Source organism: Leptinotarsa decemlineata, unplaced genomic scaffold, assembly GCF_025532065.1.
Source record: "Leptinotarsa decemlineata unplaced genomic scaffold, Ldec_3_MD MMD2_tig00026354_RagTag_RagTag, whole genome shotgun sequence".
In the NCBI taxonomy this organism is placed as follows: domain Eukaryota; kingdom Metazoa; phylum Arthropoda; class Insecta; order Coleoptera; family Chrysomelidae; genus Leptinotarsa; species Leptinotarsa decemlineata.
Window position 1 is genome coordinate 4,840,369 of NW_027412702.1, and position 12,763 is coordinate 4,853,131.

Sequence of the window (12,763 nt, forward strand, 5' to 3'; positions counted from 1 at the left end):
GTAGTTTTTTTTTGTTTTCCACCATATTAGAACAGAGCAGAAGCTTGCATAAAGGCAAAAATTAAAAAAATATCAACAGCATATGAATCAGTATATTGAAAAAGGTGTATTTGTAGAAGATTTTTTTGGAAGACAGGTAATTGCTTTCTACTTCTCTATTTTTGAAGAAAAAAGTGAGTATCTTTCAAAGGAAGAAAGAAAGCAATTCATTTTGAATTAAACTCTTTTAAACATCTTTCTAAACACTTTGTTTCAGTATTAATTTCTTCTTTCTTTCTCTTGTAAGTTTCCGACGTATTTTTTTTGTATGAAGATGGAGAAGTAGAAAGTCGAAACCATTCTTTTACAATGAATTATTACAAAGGGTGGAAAATATTGTACATGTAATAGAAAAAATAATGAAATTCAATGAAATGGGGTTAATTTGAGAAGTTGAAAAACGGACGGAATTTTTGTTTCTTGTTTTACTAAAATTATTTGTATTTTTTGTACTTTTTGTGTTTTGATAATGCTGTGATCTTTCTGCGATTTTTTATGTTGACCTTTAAAAATATTTAATTTCAACCTAAAATACCAATGTGATGAAAACAGTGTTTTTAAATCTGATAGTTGCCTAGTTTTGTTGAATTATCCCCATTTCGATGTTTAACAGGAAAGTAACATTACATGAAAAAAATAGTTAAAAGATGCGAATAGCTGGTAAACCTGATTGTTCACATGTTCTGTCGAATTCTTTGATGGAAATATTAGTTTATATATAAATTGAAAGGGGTATATTTCATGAAGAAAATAATTTTTGGGAATTTTTGGGCTTCCTGCTTCTCCATCATCAACAAAGGAATGTGGGAATCTTTCAAAGAGAGGAATAAAGCAATTAATTTAAAAACAAACTTTTTACAAAGATGTGTAGATCATGCAAAGAAGTGATTTTCACATACAAACTGAATAAAATGCCCTTTTGACACTACTTTCATATAAACATTGAATTACACGAAGGACAGAATACTTTCGAAACAACTATTTCTATATAAACATGGAATTATACAAAAAAATACATTTTCCAATTCAGTTTGAAAACCAAACATTCCTTATGGAATTGAATCAGATTTCATTCACATGATTGCTACACAATATAGTAAATGATTGAGGAAAAACTTTCACTTACATTTAACACTTACACTCAATGGTGGACATCCCATATTTCGGAATGAGACACCTGTCTCACTGGATCTTCATCACCAATTTCGATAACATTACAAGACGAAGACTCAATTCATTCATAAAATTACGAATGAATGTCAGTACGTACTATCATCGATAACATGACTATATTTAACTCATCCGTGATATATCTCAATACAAATTTAAATTGAACCAAAGCGCTGCCGAAACAACCCGAAAAATTAATCAGGCATCTGGCAATAATAGTGTTGATGAACGCTCTGTTCGACGTTGGTTTGCGAAATTTTGTTCCCCAGATTTTAGCGTCGAAAATGAGCCCCAAAGTGTTCGACATACAGTAATCCAGGGCGGGGATTTGAGGAGGCTGGTGGAGACTTACCCACCACAAACGGTGCATGGGATGGCAGAAGAACTCGACGAGCTCCCACGCATTGGAAAGGTCAAAAAGCTCGAAATGTGGGTACCCCACCATTTGAACGATCGACAGAATTGTCAGGTTTTGAAGTGAGTTGTTATTTGTTTTTGCGAAACGATTTTTTTTTGGATCGGATCGACACGTGTGATGAAAAGTGGATTTTCTACAACAGGAGACGTTTTGGACAGTGGTTGGACACCAATGAGCCACTCAGGAACTTCCTAGAGGAAAAAATACACAAATAAAAGACCATGGTTACCGCAAGGTGGTCAGTGCCTGGTGTCATTGACTATGAATTTCTTTAACCGGGTCAAACCACTGCAGCAGAGTTCTATTGTGAGGAAATTGACGATTGAAACCAATTTATTTATTTATAGTGAATATCTCTTGAAGATCATGGATAAAGGCTACCAGTTTGATGCCATCGATACCGATTTCAGCAAGGCATTCGATAGGATAGATCATGCAACTTTACTCGACAAGCTGGTAGAAATCGGTATACACGGTGATCTGCTAAGATGGTTTCAGTCGTACCTATATTACAAATAGGTCTCAGGCAGTCACTCTGGGAAAATTCAGTTCTAGATTCATTAATATAACTTCCGGAGTCCCTCAAGGCTCCCAGCTGGGGCCTCTCCTTTTTAACATTTATATTAACTAGTTGTTTCACCTACTGCGATTTTTTAATGTAAGTTGACGACTTGAAAGTATTCCATACTGTGACATATTCCAACGATTCACTCCTCATTCAAGACGACATCAATAATCTTGTGAACTTCTGCGAGAAAAACTCTTCATTTCTTAATCCTAAAAAATGCCACTGTTACATTTACAAGAAACAAAAATGTTTACCACCATCAATATCACATAAACCAAGATCAACTAAATTAAACATCTGAAGTCAAGAACTTAGGAGTATTATAATGACTCTAAGCTATTATTCGACTCGCATATTAACTATATTGCAAAAAAGCCAACAAAGCTCTTGGATTTCTGATCAGGACTCCTGTTAATGACTCTAAGCTATTATTTGACTCGCATATTAACTATATTGCAAAAAAGCCAACAAAGCTCTTGGATTTCTGATCAGGACTTGTCACGACTTCCGTAATACTAACTCTTTTCGTACACTTCACATGGCTTATGTAATTAGCCAGCTCAGTTCTGCTTCAGTTATTTGGAACCTCTTGTATATCTCGTATATTGAAAGACTGGTTAACGGAAAAACATATTTTAAACAGATTTTTAAACTTGAATCTATACAAAGCAAATTCGTCAGCTACATTAATAGAAAATTCTTTAATAATCTCAAAAATCCATTACAAATTAAAATACAACTCAATCTGATATCTTTGGTGGATAGACGCCAAATAGCTGATATTTAGTTCCTATATAAAATAATAAATAATTGTTTGGACAGCAGTTTTATATTGAACCAACTTTTGATAAATGTACCTCTGTATAATACCAGAGGTTATATTCATTCCAAACAAATCAAAGTAAAACTAATTGCTATTTGAATTCTCCTCTAAATAGGTGTTGTAAATCCTACAACGCTATATCCAAGTCAATAGAAATTGACATCTTTTCTAATTCCCTCGCAACCTTCACCACGTCTCCCAAACGTTCACACAATCGCTATTTTTATATGTAACTATTGTAATTTGCACTGCACTGCACTGTTCATAATACGATATTGCATGTTATTCATAACAATCGAATCATTTATTGTTATTTTCACCTCATCATTTGTGAATACTCTTTTTTGTATTCCACTGAAAATAAATAAATAAATAAATGTACCGATAATTGCGTCAACAGCAGTGCCATTTCGATTATATTCACTGAGAAATTGCAGTTTATAGCAGGCTAATAAAAACGGACAAAACCTTTGAAACAACCTAAGGAAGTACACATCTATATGATTGAGATGTAGAAATTCTCAACACATTGATAGCATATCAACAAGTATATCTATTTAAGGACTTTTTGAGTTACAATGGACCAGCGAAATACAAGGTGTAACTAAATAAGTGTAAAACATTTGAGGGGGTGATTTCTCATCAAAAAAAAAGAAGTATCTTTCATATTTCATTGGAGCATCCCTTGTTAAGATACAGCCCCTTAAAGGTGGTACATAAAATTTGTTTAACAATTTTTTTCACAAGCACTAAAAAAGTTACAATGTTGAAATTAACCTGACGTTTTGTACTACCAAAAAGACACTTAACCAGAAATTTATTTGGTTTACCCCATGGTTGTAAGGGGTGGAAAACGCAACCCCTAAAATTTATTTCCAATGTAACTTTTTGTCTTATTATTTGTTTACCATTTAAAAATTTATTTCCGATAGCCTGTTTCATTCTAAACAAATAATGTCTCTTGGGTTTTTTGCCCAAAATGAACCAGTTCGCAGCAAAAAAATATTTTACGAACAACTACAGACATACATCGTCATAAATGCGAAAATGAGGAAATGGCTGATATGCATTAGGTTCACGGTTTGTCGCAGGGGGATGGGTTAGAAGCTTCTAGAAGATATGATGAAATGTATCCTCAACGGCAGCATCCTTCACATAAAATATTTGCTCGACTTCATCAACGATTACGAGGCTATGGTTCATTCGACAAAAGAACGCAGGATTGTGGTCGCCATTGAGAAGTACGAACACCACAGCTTGAGGAAGCAGTACTTAATTTGACTGAAGAACAACCTACTACCAGTACTAGAAAGATTGCTTTCCAGCTAAATGTAGATCATATGAAGGTATTTCGAATTTTAAAGGAACAACTCGCATACCCTTACCATCTACAACGAGTACTGGCACTGTTACCGCGAAACTTTCTGAACCGTCTTGAATTTTGCAATTGGATACTGGAAATGATTAGAAGAAATTGTGACTTTCTGAAGACGACAGAATTCACAGACGAATGTAGTTTTTCTCGGGACAAGATTATTAATTTTCATAATTACCACATATGGGCTGATGAAAACCCTCACGCTATTGTCGGAACTAACCATCAAGAACATTTTTCTCTCAACGTGTGGCTCGGAGTTATTAGGGATAATTTAATTGGGCCTCATTTTCTACCTCCTCCATTAAATGGTGAAGCATACGTTCAGTTTTTAAGAGAAGTGTATCCAGTATTGCTGGGGGAAGTTCCTTTGGGCGTCAGAAGGGATATGTTTTTTATGCATGATGGGGCTCCCGCCCATTTTAGTCAAGTAGCACGTCAGCATTTAACTCAATCCTCTCGATTTCTCTATTTGGGGCCATTTACAGCATTTGGTTTATCGTACTCCTGTTCGCGATGTAGAAGACTTAAGAAACCGCATCATCGATGCGTGTAGGGTAATCAGAGAGACTCCAGGAATATTTGAGCGAATACGTGGCTCAATGCGCCGACGTCTAGACGCATGCGTAATGTCTGAAGGTAGACATATTGAACATTTACTATGATTTCTACATGTTGTGTGTTTTGTTATTAATAAATTAATTTTGTTCATTACCCTTTAATCGTTTAATGCAGGTACTAACTACAAAATAACAATGAATCCAGTTCGCATTTATAACGATGTATCTCTGTAGTTGTTCGTAAAATAATTTTTTGCTGCGAACTGGTTTATTTTGGGCAAAAAAACCAAGAGACATTTTTTGTTTAGAATAATACAGGCTATCGTAAATAAATTTTTAAATGTTAAACAAATAATAAGACAAAAAGTTACATTGGAAATAAATTTTATGGGTTGCGTTTTCCACCCCTTACAACCATGGGGTAAACCAAATAAATTACTGGCTAAGTGGTTTTTTTGGTAGTACAAAACGTCAGGTTAATTTCAATATTGTAACTTTTTCAATGCTTGTGAAAAAAATTGTTATACAAATTTTATATACCCCCTTTAAGGGGCTGTATCTTAACAAGGGATGCTCCAATGAAGTTTCTTTATATGAAAGATCCTAACTTTTTTTTGATGAGGAATCACCTCCTTGACTGTTTTACACTTATTCAGTAACACCCTGTATATGGCTCTAACAGTTTTGCATATTTCTGTTGTGAGTGAAGAATAATTTTGTTAGATTTGCTCTACGTCAGAGGTTCCTATTAATAAAGAACTATTTCACCGAATGATACTCAATTCACTCATCAAATGAAATTATTACCGGACTCTTTAAAGTTTATCAATACTAGAATCCATGAAAGAATCTTTGATAGGAATCGGAGATGCCATCTATGCGAATCATTGCAAAGCAACTTGTGAAATCCCTTCAGGAAACCTGAAAACGTTCGCGTTTCAGTCAGGGTGGAAATTTTGCGCGTATAACAGTGCGTTGAAACCGTGCCAACAATCTTCTAAATTCCCGAAAATGACGCTTGTATTCTTTTACTTTTTGTGATGTGATTTTCGGAAAAATACCTCATGGATAAAACTCAGTTTTTAGCAAGTGAGTAAAACTTGTTATTTCATATAGTAATTTAGCAGTTTCAACCAAAGGAAGTTTAATTGATATTCATGTTGTTTTTTGAACTTGAATGAGAAGGTGAGGAGAAAGATGTATCCCTTTATATTGATTGTTAATAGTCGTTAAGAAGCTTTGGGTTTGAATTTCTTCAGTTGAATAGAAATTTTGTATACTCTTTCATTCACAAACTAGCTTGTTTGAAAAAATTCCGTTTTTTTAGTCGTCGTTTGTTTTATTAGTATTTTTCATCAGGATATGAACGACATTATCCTCGATAATGACGAAAATGATGGTGAATAAAATATATCCATCATAGATAGAGATTGAATACCGGAACATGGAGCTGTGAGTGCAGATGGAAAGGAAAACAGCATTTGTATTTTTTTCATCCTAAGTCCATTTGAAGAGATCCGAGATCTTCTTTCGATTTGCTAGAAATATGAATATAAAATCAGTGTTTCATAAAAAATGGCCCTTTGAAGAATAATAACCCCACAGTAACCTTTGTGTAATCAGTTTGTTATTAAATTGTATTGAAATATTACATCTCCGACTAAGATTAAGTATCTACTTGAAGAGAAGAATTGTAGTGATCTTCGAAAAGTTTTAGAAATATATCTATAATATCTCCATTAGCTTCCGAAAAATGATTTAAAAAATTAAAAATTTTCGAATTGTATCCATATCTTGTATTTTAAAGTAATCTGGAAAAGTGTGAAACGAAATATCACGCATTGTTCTACCAATGAGCAACGTTGCGTAACAACTATTGATTGTTAGCACAAACCATTGATTGTTAGCACAAACTATTGATTGTTAACTAAATATTACTTATTTCTGCAAAAATTGTATTTGGTATGCAATAAAAGGTAGAGATACGAATTTTTTGAAAATTACCTCGTAGAAGTTACAGAAAAATGAAAAAATAGATATAGAAAGTTTACCAAGGAATGACGCTGGTAGAATTGGTTCACTGTTGTGTCCTCACTATCACAAAATATATAGATGGATACATAGTATCTATTGGATCTATTGAAACTACAGTTTTGGAACAAACTGTGAATGTCTCTTAATCGACAAGAGATTTATTTCAACCTCCAAGAATACCTTGAACGAGTCGAATAAAAATCAATAATTTGAAACAACATTCGATTTTATGAAAAATATCAAAAAATTTAATTGGTATGAAAAAAGCAACTTCATCTATTTCTGGAAAACTGGAACAGACAATTTTATTACATGAGAATTTTTGATGAAACATTGATCAACCTTTTCTCAACTAATTAATTACTGAATTTATTTTAATGCATAATACTGTCTAAAGTTCAAACAAAATCATCTATACACGAAGATAATTTATAATGGGTAAATATAATTTTACTTTATTATTATGAATGGTCAAGGTTTGTTTTTCCATACAGATTTCACTTACTATTATGTATATTTACACATTAAGGCATGAAGCTTCATTGTACTCTTCTTATAATTATATCAACTTGTTTTCTGTTTTTGGTTGCTAGTAGTGTATTGTATAGCATTTGTGTATAATACAAAACTGAAGAACAAATTTTTGTACCAGTAATAATAATGTCAATTTCTGCCTGTGGGAGTTCTCAGCTTTTCAGTCTTCAGTATTACTTATGTACATTTTAACACAGTTCCAGAAATTCAAATACAGTCAGAGATCAATTATATTGATCAGATTATTTTTACTATATCAATATATTTCAGTTTTTGACAGTAATAATATATTTAATCAGGCAGCAGATTGATGAAAGATACGATTCTAGTCGTGAAGTTTGCGATTAATACCTAATTTTTGAATATAGCTTTCGCTGCCTATGTGTCTTTTTTTTATTCAGTTTGGATTTTTCTGCATGATTGCTGTATGAACTGAGATTTTTTTCTAATCATAAACGTCTTTATTGCTACAACCACAAAAAATCACAATATTAAGTTCTACTATGTAAGAAATTAACAAAAAATAAATAATAATGGCACAAAGAAACTTTCCCTCGGTTATCTTAAAGGTGCGATTTTGTTCCATCCTTTACATAAAAGAGGACGTATGCTTCTCCACTCACAAGCGACTTTGGTGAAATTGGTGACACGTGTGAATCGTTGTATTTGTGCCACGCGCCAGTACGGGTGTCTGCAGTATGCTGTATAATGTCCTCTGTTAGTAGTCCCACTGTGATTTAAAAGTGCATATAGATTATAACAAGTAGCCACATTTTCTCCTGCAAAATTGTCCATATCCAATCCTTCTAGAGGAAATTCGATGACATCATTCAATTTGCCTCTACTTTCCGTTGGAGAGAATCTTTTTAAATGTATTACTAAACTATAGGGAAACTTGTGGATTATTCATATTCCAATGAACTGAGATTGAATTTTCTTTTACTATTATAATTGCATCACTATCAACTACTGTGATGACTAGCTATCTTGAGTTTTTAAAAGTCCGAAAAATACAAAATACCGTTAAAGAAATATTCGACAAACACTATTTTGATATGAAACTTCTCGGTTCAGTTTTGTTTCAAATAATTGATTGGATGCTCTCGAATAGCTTTGCCCATTAAGAAATAATATTGTCATATCGAGTGGTTTTTGAAAGTTTAAAAAACATAAGTGATCTACAAAGATTTTGATGCATATGTATGCACTTTTTACATATTTTTCACCTTTTGAAGGAATTATTGAGACCAGTAAAAAAGCACTGAAGATATGTTTTATAACGCTGTAGAGAAATTGAGCATTGTCTTTGTTATACAGGGTGTTTATTGAACATGTGGCAAACATGCAAAGGCCTATTCCTTGGACTATTCTAAGGATATTTTATCCTTTGATGATTTTTGATAGTGCACTTTGTTTGGAAGATACGGAATGAAAAAGAATTTTGATAATAATTAACTGATGAATACCCCCGCTCGGATGCAAGAATCCAATTTTCTCCTCATCGACTCTCGAACTCTTTCAAAATCATCAGGATCGTTTCTGATTGCGTTACACCCAGCAATTATCCGATTTCTCAAATCTTCCACATCTTCCACTGAAGTAGTATAAACTAATGACTTTAGATTTTTTTATTATTTGGTAGGTCCAGTGTAGTACGCTATACTTTTATTTCGGCTGCGTTAATTATTTTAAAATTACCAATATTGTAATTGTCTAAATTTTCTTCCGCCCCGTATTTTTGAAAAAAAAGCGCCCTATCAAAAATCATCAAAGGATAATATATCCTTAGAATAGTCCAAAGAATAGTCCCTTGCCGCATGTTTAATAAACACTCTGTATACCGGTCATTTGAGTTCTCATAAAAACCAAGAAAAATTCCGAAAACAATTTAGTAGGAGATATTTCCTACTCAATTTCATTGACAAAGTTATTTTATTGTTGGAAAGTAACTTGTCTATCGATCCTGAATAAACCTAGTTAACGATGTGAACTCTTTTATAGAACTCCCTATGAAGGTTTTGAATGACGTTTAATATTTTTCCAATTCCGATAACTATTTTATCAACTATTATTTCAACAAACTGTCATTGAAAAATCTCTAATTCATATTTTCCAAGATTCACTGGAAAATCTATGCCGCGGAACTACTACTAAATGCAAAGTTCAGATATAAAATCTTTTAGAACTCGTATATTGACCATCGAACAATTGCATACTGCTTCTGTGACGTTACGGGCGATTGCAACAAATGTCACGAAGTGCAGACAAGCCGCATTCTCAGACTCCATGAAATTGTCTGATCTAATTCATTCTGAAAGAGAATATTTTTTAGCCATTGCCTGTTACAGATGTTATAAAAATTATTCGACAGATGAATATTATGAATTTGGAGCATCAGTTGAATTAATATTTTTAATATAAAAAATAATGAATCAATCAAGCTTCTCGGAGTGTATTCTGACTCATCTTGAATTTCTTTCCACATACTCACAAAATATCACGTATATATAAATGATAAGACAACTTAGCAACATAATGACAACGGATTGTTTGAGACTAGCTTATTTCGCCATTTTTCACAGTATATTGAAATATGGACTAATAGTATAAGGTTCATCACGTCATTTACATATGTATATTATTTCAATTACAGAAAAAGTCGTCAGAAGTATGGCACAGGCTAAACACGACGATCATTGCAAGCCTCTTTTAAAAAATCTCCGTATATTAACTCTTCGATCTTGCTTCTATATGAATGTCTGTGTTATGTCAAAAATTCAACAGGTGAAAATAAAGAGACTGAGCAGGAGGACATACACTACCATAATACCAGGTCCAAAACAAATGCAAGGCTACCCATTCCATTCCATTCCATTCCATTCTATTCTATTCTATTCTATTCTATTTTATTCCATTCAATTATTTTCTATTCTGTTCCATTCTATTATTTTCTATTCTATTCTATTCTATTCTATTCTATTCTATTCTATTCTATTCTATTCTATTCTATTCTATTCTATTCTATTCTATTCTATTCTATTCCATTCCATTCCATTCCATTCCATTCCATTCCATTCCATTCCATTCCATTCCATTCCATTCCATTCCATTCCATTCCATTCCATTCCATTCCATTCCATTCCATTCCATTCCATTCCATTCCATTCCATTCCATTCCATTCCATTCCATTCCATTCCATTCCATTCCATTCCATTCCATTCCATTCCATTCCATTCCATTCCATTCCATTCCATTCCATTCCATTCCATTCCATTCCATTCCATTCCATTCCATTCCATTCCATTCCATTCCATTCCATTCCATTCCATTCCATTCCATTCCATTCCATTCCATTCCATTCCATTCCATTCCATTCCATTCCATTCCATTCCATTCCATTCCATTCCATTCCATTCCATTCCATTCCATTCCATTCTATTCTATTCTATTCTATTCTATTCTATTCTATTCTATTCTATTCTATTCTATTAAGTAATACACTACATATATAGCCTGTTCTAAAGTTTTAGGGTGTCTTCAGCTGTGACTTCCAAAAGTAGCAATAAGAATTTGAGAGAATTTTATACTGAGATATCTTTTCAACAAGACATTTCCTATCACATACTTTTTGAAACAATTTCTTTTAACTGTGTGAAAGCTTTTTCTGGTTTTGCTGGCAGCGGTATGCAGGTTTTAATGCCTGCCATTTCGTCTACTACTGCGGTAGACTGCGGGTCGGTCTACTGAACTACGAAAGGAAGTGTAGGTAGACATCTCTCTGAACACAAGAGTCGACTCGAACAAACTGACAAATCAGCTGTTGCCGAACATGCTCTCAACAAAGAAGGCATTCACATTATCTTATTCGAAGATACAGTAATACTCGATAAAAAAGAAACCAACCCACACCCACTAATGACAATATTAAACCAGCGTCAAATACCAGCACTGCATTCGGAACGGAAACAACAACCCGAGCACCAACTCGGGCACTACCACCGTTACCACATCGCCTTTGATAATGCCTACCGCAGTAGTAGACGGAACGTCAGACACGGCTGCAGACCACGGCCAAAAAACTCGGAAAATAGCTACCACACAGTTATCTCCGGCCGTGAAAGTTTACATTCATTCATTTCAACATAATATATAATGCATGTTGCCATAGGTTACTAAGATATCATTAAATGAGCTTAACTCAAAAGATGTAAAAAACTTCGTTTAAAATGAAAGACAGAAATTAAACTATAAAAAAGATGCGTAGATCATGCACAGAAGTTTCTTTCAGATACAAGATGGAAGATGGAAGAAACAAAAATCCTCTCGATACAACTAATTCCACGTGGACATTGAATTACACGAAAGAAAATATCCGTTCGAAACAACTACTTGCATATGAACATTGAATTTTACGAAAAACATTTTTATTATTTTTCTGTTTTCCAAACATTGGTTATGGAATTGAAACAGATATCACTCACAGGAAAACTGATATTGTGCAAGAAATGGGCGTGTTTTCGTCTTCGAAAGTTCAAATAGGTGCTGGTGAGGTTTTGGAAACAAAAGTTTTCAATCCGAAACTCGAGAATGAGATCTTAAGCATGCTAGATTTCCATGTAAGTTACATTTTATATCAATGCTCTTCCATTTGTTCAGTTTTCCTGTGAATGAAATGTATTCAAAACTGATGTTCTGAGAACCGACTGAATGAAAAAGTGTTTTCTGTGTAATTCAATGTTCATATGAAACTAGTTATTCAGAGAGGGCATTTTTTTGCAGTTTGTATCTGAAATTAACGTCTGTGTTTGATCCACACATCTTTATTGGGAGTTTACTTTGAACGTTCTTCCGTTCATCGTAAGTTCCTCACATGTTTTTGTTGAAAGCCAGAAATATTCTTTTCCAAAATTGTTAATTACAATCGGAATCAACTCGATTTTTTTGACATTCTTACTGTTTATTTCAGAAAGAGTGTCATCCAAATATCTCCTACAGCTAGTTAGGAACCCAAATAAACGATGTACACTGAACTTATGTAGTTATCGATACTCACCTAATCACCTAAATTGAATTACCATTGAATAAGGAATAAGTTGAAGTTCATTTCTCGTTCATGACCTGAAAAACTACTGACCTTCGAATATTGTTCGGAAGATTAGCAGTTCACTACTTCACATTACTTAAAGAACAGGGCTGTTTGAAAACTGAATTGAATATTTGGTTATTCCGACCGGATCGAGG

At 33.5% G+C, this 12,763-nt stretch overlaps 1 protein-coding gene across 3 annotated transcripts in view; it reads left to right on the plus strand.

Annotated features, from left to right (window-relative positions):
* Positions 1-5,904: 5,904 nt before the first annotated feature.
* Cngl (Cyclic nucleotide-gated ion channel-like) overlaps positions 5,905-12,763 on the plus strand; it is a 463,427-nt gene continuing 456,568 nt past the window's right edge. For all 3 annotated transcript variants that reach the window (XM_074184263.1, XM_074184265.1, XM_074184264.1), the window contains exon 1: positions 5,905-6,042. The gene's annotated coding sequence lies outside the window, so the exon portion shown is untranslated. The remainder of the gene's footprint in view (positions 6,043-12,763) is intronic.